This window comes from Ranitomeya imitator, chromosome 4, assembly GCF_032444005.1.
Source record: "Ranitomeya imitator isolate aRanImi1 chromosome 4, aRanImi1.pri, whole genome shotgun sequence".
Classification (NCBI taxonomy): Eukaryota; Metazoa; Chordata; class Amphibia; order Anura; family Dendrobatidae; genus Ranitomeya; species Ranitomeya imitator.
The window spans coordinates 168,207,502-168,219,558 of NC_091285.1; positions in this window are offsets into that span (position 1 = coordinate 168,207,502).

Sequence of the window (12,057 nt, forward strand, 5' to 3'; positions counted from 1 at the left end):
GTTGTGGGATCTGATTTTCTTGGAGATGGAGAGAGAAAAAAAAAAGTTTCTCCACCTTTGCCATTATGCTAGTATATGAAAATCGGACCACATTAAATTTTTTAATGGACAACATTGGGTGAGTGATATCTGTTTCTCGGAGGCAAATTGTGCACACTGCAATTTTTTTCCTAGGCTCACTCGGTCTAAAAAAAAAAGTCGGACATGTGCACAGCCCCATAGAATAACATAGGTACGAGAACTATTTGTCAAAATCACGGATAGCACTCTTCCAATTAAAACAGTTGTGTGCATGAGCCCTCTCAGTGACCGGGTTGAAGAATCCTTCTCAAATATACTGTCCCTCGCAGTACCTTGCTGGGGTCCTCCGGCGAATATCTGATGCGCTCAGTATGTGACATTGGCTGGGGTGCTGATGTCACGTTCATAGCAATGCAGCCAATCAGTGAGTTCGGCGGCTGATCATTATAGCTACACTGATTCTCCCTGCTCCGAGCCAATAAGCTCACTGATCGCCTGCCACTCTGTGAAGGTGACATCAGAGCCATAGCCAATGCCACATGCTGCGTAGATTAGCCAGTGGACCAATGTAAGATTAATACAGTATGGCTTGTTTTTTCAAAACAAAATGCTGTGAGGGATGAATTATTATTAGTGATGGGTGAACCCCTGGATGTTAGGGTCAGCGGGTTCTACCGAGCAGTTAAAAAAGTTTGGTACAGATATTAGAACAGTACCCGAACCCAGACCCCATTAAGATGAATCTGGGGCAGAACATCCATTGTTTGCCACACTGTCATCTACATGACAGCATGGCAAACACTGCCTCTGAAATTACTCATGGTGAACTGTGGTGAACTTACTGAGCTCAGGGTTGCACTGTTAGACTTTTTCTCACAGTGCTAGCGCTGATCCCACTGAGGTCACCGCAGTTCATCGGCCCAGCTCACATCGAAATAAGCTGGGAACACAGCCTCAGTGACCTATGGTTAGCTTGATGACAGTCACTGCCAGTCACTGATGCTGCACTCGCAGCAGCTCATTCTCTCATGGTTTTCAGCATGGATGGTCGCATCTTGGCACCATCCAGGTTAAAAACCACTTATCACAGACATGGATTACGGCATGGGACAGTATGTCGGACAGGTGAGAGATATGGTTGTTTATTATTTTCTGGGATGTTTTACAGGGGACAAGAGCGTTAATGGAATGGGTATAGCATAGTTCTAACTTTGTTTTTTATTTTTAAATAAAAAATAAAGCGGTGAGTATTTTTATTTCAAATGAAAGACTTTATTCTGGCTGTGTGATTATTTACGATATACAGTAACTATACAATTAGTAATGGATAGGTGACTTATAGATGCTCCTCCATTACTAACTCGAGGGCTTGATGTCACCTGACAACACAAAGGTGACATCAACCTCACAAATATTACCCCACTTCCTACAGGGAAAGTGGGAAGAGCTGGGCAAAGCACTAGCATTAGCGCATCTAATAGATGTGCCTTTTCTGGTGCGACTGCGGACTGCTAATTTTAAACTGGGGGCCTATATCCATAGCCTCTTACCAGCCTGAGAATGTCAGTCCCCAGCTGTCTAATTTAGCCTGGCTGGTTGTCAAAATATGGGGAACCTAATGCCTCTTTTTTAAATCATTTATTTAAATACATGAAAAAGCCCACAGCTGTCAACTTTGTCATGCTGGTTATAAAAAATAGAGGGGAACCAAGGCATTTTTTGTAACTTTTTTATATATAGCATTATTATTATTATAGCATTGGTTAGAAATACTTCCATCAACTGGCACCTCCTCTCACTGTTATCAGCCACAGCAGGTGCAGGCTGATGGGAGTAGAACTCCCATAGGCCGATGCATGTGATTGGAGGTAAACTTTTTACCACCGGTTACACCTTCTGTTTTATGCTGTCATTTAACAGCGTGGGAATTACAATGCTCTGACCTAGTGGTAATGATTTTACCGCCGATAAGAGCCGCCGGTGTTTCTCTTGTTGTCATGCAGATGACAATTATGGGATAGACCCTATGTTCGGGGAAATGAACCCAAACTATATCACTGACTTCCTGAGGAAGTCAATGTCCAAACAATAGGTGTTCAGTATGGACCCCCTACTTTAGTGTTTGGGTTTGTCTATATCTAATTATTATATTTAAAAGGGGAAATATGGGAATTAAACAACTCATTAGTCTATGCATAGTCAATATAAAAAAAACTAAAAAAGCTTTTCTGATTATTTGTGTCATAAGACTTGCTTCATATGCTTAAAATTATCCGAGAGGTTTGTTGGTGAATTATTCTTGTTTGTCTTTCTAGCAAGCAGCTAGGGTTAATTTCCTTTTACTGCTACAGGGCAGAACATGAGTATATTCATTGCTACTATTGGCAAAAGCAGTTAGTTATAGGCTGCACACATATAAATCATGCAGAATTGTATTTATCCCCAGCTGTGACAGAAACGTCACATGGTCTGCTGCTACTGTGCCCTTTTCTTTTCACATTTTTTTACGGCTGCCTTTTAAGTTTTAGTAATTGGTGAAGGGCGTGCCTGAAGATCACGGAGAGTGAAGCGCAAGATAAAAGGCAGGTAATGAGAGGTTCTCTTTGATGGGTTGGTTGACCTGCTTTTATAATTCCTAATTTTTATGAAACTTCGGCAACATTTAACAAGTGAAACAAATTTGCTGAGCCTCACCCAAATTCCTTGAAATGAATTGTAAAATTTATATGATCTCAAGACACGTCATACAACATATTTATATAGCTATGCATAGACTGATTTTTCTAAACTGCAACTTTTTTTTCAATTTAACTACACATTTTATGATCAAATAATTTGCACACTGAATAGGTGATAAATGTATCATCACAGGATAACCACTTGGCTCAGTGGTTAGTGCTTTTGTCTTGCAGCGCTGGGATCTTGGATTCAGATTCCAAGGACAACATCTGAAAGGACTTTGCATGTTCTCCTATGTTTGCGTGGGTTTCCTCTGGGTACTCCGAGTACCTCCGATACTCTAGAAACAAACTGATAGATATTTTAGATTATGAGCCCCAATGAGGACAGCAATGATAATGTCTGTAAAGCGCTGTGGAATATGATGGTGCTACATAAGTAATATAAATAAAAACATACAGATAAACTGGAGATCCCACATAGATCAGAAGAAAAAGGCTCCCGATTCTCAGTGCTTTTCACTACTGCTCCATTTATCCTCAAATGAATATGAATAGAATATATGAACTGCCTTTCTACTGATCAGCAAGGTTTCCGACCAATAGAATCCCTACAGATGAGACAGTAATCAGCAATCCGCATTGTTTTTGTTAGTAAAAGACCGTTGTTTTGAATGGTAAAACCCTATTATTGAATAATATTTATACAATGAACTAAAAAATAAGACAATATACAGTATGATAATGCTGGTGGCAGCTGAGTGCACCCAAAATATAGTGTTCTAAATTTTCGTGTAAGCCTGGGACTTGTCATTCAGCGGATATTGGTCAGTAGGTTTGAACCTTCTACTGTACAAGGGTATAAACATGGCTAATTTCAAAATTAATGATGGCTACCCCAGGAGGTCAATTGTTATATTAATATTGGCGCTAGGTAATCCTTTCTTAAGGTTGTAATGTTACATCTTTTTTGATGAGGATGAAGGAGTAAGAGATTTTAACCCCTTCATGACATGCAACGTACTAGTACTGCGCATGCCATGTCTCTCCTTTGATGTGGGCTCCGGCGCTAAGCCCACATCTTTTCTGGCACATGTCAGCTGTTTTGAACAGCTGACATGCCCGGAACAGCCGCCGATGGAATCGCAATTCACCTGTGGCTATTAACCCGTTAAATGCCGCTGTCAAAGTCTGACAGAGGCATTTAAAAGGGGCTTCCGGCAAACGCGCCGGAAATCCACCCATTGGTGACCCCCGTCACATGATTGTTGGTTACTGATGAGTTGGTATGACAACTAGAGGTCTCCTTCAGACCTCTATGGTTGTCATTGCCGGATTGCAATGAGCGCTGCCCGCTGGTCAGCACACATAGCGAGTGAGTACTTCTGCTACAAACAGGCGATCTGATCGGGTTATTGCAGCTTCAGGTCTCCCATTGAAGCATGCCAAAGGTAAAAAAATAATTAAAAAATACAAAAAAAAAAATAAAAGTTAAAATCACCCCCCTTTCGCCCCATTCAAAATAGAACAATAAAAAAAAAAACATACACATTTGGTATTGCTGTGTTCAGAATCGCCTAGGGAAAACCAGGGATTCAAGCTAGAGGAGGCTAATTTGCATATTCCAGGAGCCTTCTGGGAAAAGCAAGGAGTCTCCCTAAGCTAGAAGATCATTGGGTACAGCCGGGACCAGCTGCTTGGAAAGCATCACCAAATTTTTGCCTGTAGGACATTATTGCAAGAGAGCTTGGCTGAGTAGATTACACAAGAAGGAAAACACACAGCAAGTCAGCAGGATCTAGGAGCAACATGGCAGATGTGACAACCTACATGGTGAGCTGCAGCATGTGCTACATGTTCACAGATCGACCAGAAGAAGAATCAACTTTCACCTGTCAGAAGTGTAGACTAGTGGCCCTTTTAGAAGAAAAGGTGCGGGGTCTGGAAGAAAGAATAGAATCAGCTGTGGAGGATATCCACTAATAAAACATAACTTTTAATATTAAATGCTAAAAACTGCACATCCAACAGGACACAAACGAAAAAAACATACAAAGTGCTCAGGTGAACCAGTGCTCAATAAAAAAGAATGGTTGGATCTCACCCAAGCTGCCGGACACTGTATACTTCCGTACGACACAGTAGAGATCCAATTAGATGAGGAGGGGCAGGGCTGAAGTAGTATGTCTACCCTGTAACCCCTCTGTAACTCCTGTCCTGACAAGGACAGGCCCCAAATGGACCTTGCTCTAAGGGACCAGCCCACCCAATATGTGGGCTGGTCATATGGAAAAAAGTGCCAACGGGCACAGAGATGTAAGTCCGTCTAAATTGTGGGGCCTGCAGTGGCTAGGTAACCCACGCTGGAGATGACCGTCTGTGTCCACAGTCTCTGGTAGAGTACTCTCCAGCGTGGGTTACCTAGCCACTGCAGGCCCCACAATTTAGACGGACTTACATCTCTGTGCCCGTTGGCACTTTTTTCCATATGACTCCCCTGATGATTCTCCATGACCGGAGTTGAAACGCATAGGGAGGAAGATTCTACGTTTCAAGAGGTTTTGGGACTCTGCCTTTACACATATTGGGTGGGCTGGTCCCTTAGAGCAAGGTCCATTTGGGGCCTGTCCTTGTCAGGACAGGAGTTACAGAGGGGTTACAGGGTAGACATACTACTTCAACCCTGCCCCTCCTCATCTAATTGGATCTCTATTGTGTCGTACGGAAGTATACAGTGTCCGGCAGCTTGGGTGAGATCCAACCATTCTTTTTTATTGAGCACTGGTTCACCTGAGCACTTTGTATGTTTTTTTCGTTTGTGTCCTGTTGGATGTGCAGTTTTTAGCATTTAATATTAAAAGTTATGTTTTATTAGTGGATATCCTCCACAGCTGATTCTGTCTTGAGCCAGGGGGTATATATATGGTGTGTTTTTTGCACACTATTGCTTTTTCTGGAAGAAAGAATAGCAACTTTGAAACTCATCAAAGAGAATGAAGACTTTCTAGACAGAACAGAAGCATCTCTACTGGTCACAGAAGGTGAAAAAAGTTTCAGAGAACCTCCAAAAGCAGATGAGTGGAAGCATGTGACCAAAAGAAGCAAGAAGATCATGGAGAAATCACCAACCACACAACTGAAGAACCGATATCAAATCTTTGTAGAGGATGAAGATGGCACACCTAAGGATGAAGCAATACCAGCAAGCAAAAAAGAAAAGGGCACACAGCAACAAGTGACAGCAAAAAGTACAGCCAAGAAGCAACGAAGAGTGGTGGTGGTGGGAGACTCACTACTGAGAGGCACAGAAGCAGCCATCTGCAGACCGGACATAACTGCAAGAGAAGTATGCTGCCTTCCAGGTGCGATGATCAAGGATGTGACCGATAGGATACCAAAGCTCTTCAGCTCCAAGGACGTCCACCCATTTCTTCTGATACATGTTGGCACCAATGACACGGCAAGGAAGGACCTACCGACAATCTGCAAGGACTTTGAAGAGTTGGGGAAGAAAGTAAAGGAACTGGATGCACAGGTAGTTTTTTCTTCTATCCTTCCAGTAGACGGGCATGGCACCAGGAGATGGAACAGGATACCTTGATGCAAACAACTGGCTAAGACGATGGTGCAGACAACAAGGATTCGGATTCCTGGACCACGGTGTGAATTACTTGTACGATGGACTCCTCGCCAGAGACGGACTACACCTCAACAAACCTGGGAAACACACATTCGCCAGAAGACTCGCTACACTCATCGGGAGGGCGTTAAACTAGAAGAAGAGGGGACGGGAAGAAAAACATTAGACTTGAACAAAGAAGACCCAGGAAAACATACTCAGAAGGGAGGTAAGAACATTTCTAAAACAATCCACAGTGAGGAGATTGGAACAAAACAAAATCCTCTAAACTGCATGCTCGCAAACGCCAGAAGCCTGACAAACAAGATGGAAGAACTAGAAGCAGAAATATCTACAGGTAACTTTGACATAGTGGGAATAACCGAGACATGGTTAGATGAAAGCTATGACTGGGCAGTTAACTTACAGGGTTACAGTCTGTTTAGAAAGGATCGTAAAAATCGGAGAGGAGGAGGGGTTTGTCTCTATGTAAAGTCTTGTCTAAAGTCCACTTTAAGGGAGGATATTAGCGAAGGAAATGAGGATGTCGAGTCCATATGGGTCGAAATTCATGGAGGGAAAAATGGTAACAAAATTCTCATTGGGGTCTGTTACAAACCCCCAAATATAACAGAAACCATGGAAAGTCTACTTCTAAAGCAGATAGATGAAGCTGCAACCCATAATGAGGTCCTGGTTATGGGGGACTTTAACCACCCGGATATTAACTGGGAAACAGAAACCTGTGAAACCCATAAAGGCAACAGGTTTCTGCTAATAACCAAGAAAAATTATCTTTCACAATTGGTGCAGAATCCAACCAGAGGAGGAACACTTTTAGACCTAATACTATCTAATAGACCTGACAGAATAACAAATCTGCAGGTGGTTGGGCATCTAGGAAATAGCGACCACAATATTGTACAGTTTCACCTGTCTTTCACTAGGGGGACTTGTCAGGGAGTCACAAAAACACTGAACTTTAGTAAGGCAAAGTTTGACCAGCTTAGAGATGCCCTTAATCTGGTAGACTGGGACAATATCCTCAGAAATAAGAATACAGATAATAAATGGGAAATGTTTAAGAACATCCTAAATAGGCAGTGTAAGCGGTTTATACCTTGTGGGAATAAAAGGACTAGAAATAGGAAAAACCCAATGTGGCTAAACAAAGAAATAAGACAGGCAATTAACAGTAAAAAGAAAGCATTTGCACTACTAAAGCAGGATGGCACCATTGAAGCTCTAAAAAACTATAGGGAGAAAAATACTTTATCTAAAAAACTAATTAAAGCTGCCAAAAAGGAAACAGAGAAGCACATTGCTAAGGAGAGTAAAACTAATCCCAAACTGTTCTTCAACTATATCAATTGTAAAAGAATAAAAACTGAAAATGTAGGCCCCTTAAAAAATAGTGAGGAAAGAATGTTTGTAGATGACGAGGAAAAAGCTAACATATTAAACACCTTCTTCTCCACGGTATTCACGGTGGAAAATGAAATGCTAGGTGAAATCCCAAGAAACAATGAAACCCCTATATTAAGGGTCACCAATCTTACCCAAGAAGAGGTGCGAAACCGGCTAAATAAGATTAAAATAGATAAATCTCCGGGTCCGGATGGCATACACCCGCGAGTACTAAGAGAACTAAGTAATGTAATAGATAAACCATTATTTCTTATTTTTAGGGACTCTATAGCGACAGGGTCTGTTCCGCAAGACTGGCGCATAGCAAATGTGGTGCCAATATTCAAAAAGGGCTCTAAAAGTGAACCTGGAAATTATAGGCCAGTAAGTCTAACCTCTATTGTTGGTAAAATATTTGAAGGGTTTCTGAGGGATGTTATTCTGGATTATCTCAATGAGAATAACTGTTTAACTCCATATCAGCATGGGTTTATGAGAAATCGCTCCTGTCAAACCAATCTAATCAGTTTTTATGAAGAGGTAAGCTATAGGCTGGACCACGGTGAGTCATTGGACGTGGTATATCTCGATTTTTCCAAAGCGTTTGATACCGTGCCGCACAAGAGGTTGGTACACAAAATGAGAATGCTTGGTCTGGGGGAAAATGTGTGTAAATGGGTTAGTAACTGGCTTAGTGATAGAAAGCAGAGGGTGGTTATAAATGGTATAGTCTCTAACTGGGTCGCTGTGACCAGTGGGGTACCGCAGGGGTCAGTATTGGGACCTGTTCTCTTCAACATATTCATTAATGATCTGGTAGAAGGTTTACACAGTAAAATATCGATATTTGCAGATGATACAAAACTATGTAAAGCAGTTAATACAAGAGAAGAGAGTATTCTGCTACAGATGGATCTGGATAAGTTGGAAACTTGGGCTGAAAGGTGGCAGATGAGGTTTAACAATGATAAATGTAAGGTTATACACATGGGAAGAAGGAATCAATATCACCATTACACACTGAACGGGAAACCACTGGGTAAAGCTGACAGGGAGAAGGACTTGGGGATCCTAGTTAATGATAAACTTACCTGGAGAAGCCAGTGCCAGGCAGCAGCTGCCAAGGCAAACAGGATCATGGGGTACATTAAAAGAGGTCTGGATACACATGATGAGAGCATTATACTGCCTCTGTACAAATCCCTAGTTAGACCGCACATGGAGTACTGTGTCCAGTTTTGGGCACCGGTGCTCAGGAAGGATATAATGGAACTAGAGAGAGTACAAAGGAGGGCAACAAAAATAATAAAGGGGATGGGAGAACTACAATACCCAGATAGATTAGCGAAATTAGGATTATTTAGTCTAGAAAAAAGATGACTGAGGGGCGATCTAATAACCATGTATAAGTATATAAGGGGACAATACAAATATCTCGCTGAGGATCTGTTTATACCAAAGAAGGTGACGGGCACAAGGGGGCATTCTTTGCGTCTGGAGGAGAGAAGGTTTTTCCACCAACATAGAAGAGGATTCTTTACTGTTAGGGCAGTGAGAATCTGGAATTGCTTGCCTGAGGAGGTGGTGATGGCGAACTCAGTCGAGGGGTTCAAGAGAGGCCTGGATGTCTTCCTGGAGCAGAACAATATTGTATCATACAATTATTAGGTTCTGTAGAAGGACGTAGATCTGGGGATTTATTATGATGGAATATAGGCTGAACTGGATGGACAAATGTCTTTTTTCGGCCTTACTAACTATGTTAGTCTATCAATATAAAAAAGAATTGACCCGATTGCTAAGCGATGTAATGAGAGAAAAGTCAAAACGCCAGAATAACGTTTTTTGCTCGCCACAACATTGCATTAAAATGCAATAGCAGGCGATCAAAAGATCGTATCTATACCAAAATGAAATCATTAAAAACATCATCTCGGCATACAAAAAATAGGCCCTCACCCAACCCAAGATCACGAAAAATAGAGACGGTACGAGTCTCGGAAAATGACACAATTTTTTTTTAACATATTTTGGATTTTTTTTTTCACCACTTAAATAAAAAAAGAACCTAGACATGTTTTTAGTGTCTATGAACTCGTAATGACCCGGAGAATCATAATTGCAGGTCACTTCTAGCATTTGGTGAAGATGGTTAAAAAATAAATTAAAAAAAAGTTGTGGAATTGCTATTACTATTTTTTTGCAATTTCACCGCACTGTGAATTTATTTTTTTTCCCGTTTTTGAGTTCAAAGTACAACTTTTTCCTCCAAAAACAAGCCTTCACATGGCCATATTGACAGAAAAATTAAAAAAGTATGACTCTGGGAAGAAGGGGAACAGAAACGCAAAAACGTAAATGGGCTGCGGAATGAAGGGGTTAAGCATATTTATATTTTGGATAGTTGTGGTCTGAGTGGACTTTGATTTTCATTTGATTGCTGTTAAACCAACTGAGTTATTGTAACTCACTGGATAAGAGAAGCATCTTAAGAACATTCAGATGTGCATGGGCAGCACGGTGGCTCAGTGGACAGCCTTGCAGCGCTGGAGTCCTGGGTTCAAGCCCCACCATAGACAACATCTGCAAAGAGTTTGTTTGTTCTCTCCGTGTTTGCGTGGGTTTCCTCCGGGCACTCCGGTTTCCTCCCACATTCCAAAGACATACTGATAGGGAATTTAGATTGTGAGCCCCCTCGGGGACAGCGATGATAATGTGTGCAACCTGTAAAGCGCTGCGGAATATGTTAGCACTATATAAAAATAAAGATTATTATTTTATGTTAATACAGCATCTCTCTTTCTCTCACTACCGGACCCGACAAGTCTATGCAATGGATTGACTGGCCATTGATTTGGATGGGTTCCCTGTTGTTGGAGGGCAAGTGAACACTTGCTGCAGATTAGGGTACCTTTCTAACAAATAAGGATTGCACAAAGAGGTTGTATTGCAAATGATATCTATCACCTATCCACAGAATAGGTAATAAATATCTTAGTTCGGAGTCCCTCTGTGGGGACATTCATGGACTACTAGCACATAGGTACCAAAAACCCCAAATTCCATGGGTCAGCACTGAAGCTTTCTTTTTCAAACTCTATGCATTGGATTGAGATAACTGAGTACAAAACTTAATGTTGTTTCCATGGGTCGTTTAGGCCTTAGAGATATCACAAAAGATTAGGAGAATATTGTACATAGATCTGCAGTGGACACAGGTGAGTGTATTTCAGGAAGGGCACTGAATACTGGCTGTAGACAAAGAGTAAGGAACATGGAAAGGAAATGAATGCAGGATAGAAGCTGTGCTGATACATGAATGCAAGTGAAGACAGCAGCCCCCTGAATGCACACAAACCTCTTATCCAGCATATTTTACAGGGAGGGACACTCACACAAGAGAAAGATCTGAAACTTGGATCATGTTGCAAACTAGAGGGGACCAAGAAGAAATGGAGATTTAACATTGATATTTGGATCAGTTTTATTAACGGAAGGTGAACACTAACATACACATAAGTAAAAATAACTTTCCATGCCCATAGACTTTACTTTCTTAATAATAGTCCATGAGAAAATTGAAAAAGCATGTAATAAAAGGCATAAAAGCATGTAATAACTCACCATTTTTGATTCCCCTGTTTTCCAACACCACAAGCTTTCATATCCTATTGGAGCAATGATGACCCAATCACTACTGTAGCAAGTGGGTAGTTGAGCAGTTGTTTTCTGAATGTCTATATGGACCAAGAAGTAGAAACCAGTTAAGATCTGGGAATCATGGGAAGCGGTGGGGTATTGGTGAGACCTTTTTATGCCATTTTGACTGCTTTGAAAGAAAATTTCAAATTCAACACTACCAGACTGCTATAGTATGACTGCTATTTACTGGCCTTCGGGAAATATAGAGCACATTAGATTGTCGATTAATTTCACATTTATCTAATGTGTGCTTCAAGCATCAATGTAAGATCAGTTATATTGTGTGCAATAGATGATGATGTAGAAACAGTGCAGACCAAAAGTTAGGACACACCTTCTCATTTAAAGATTTTCTGTATTTTCATGACTATGAAAATTGTTCATTTACACTGAAGGCATCAAAACTATGAATTAACACATGTGGAATTATATACTTCACAAAAAGTGTGAAACAACTGAAAATATGTCTTATATTCTAGGTTTTTCAAAGTAGCCACCTTTTGCTTTGATGACTGCTTTGCACACTCTTGGCATTCTCTTGATGAGCTTCAAGAGGTAGTCACCAAAAATGGTTTTCACTTCACAGGTGTGCCCTGTCAGGTTTAATAAGTGGGATTTCTTGCCTTATAA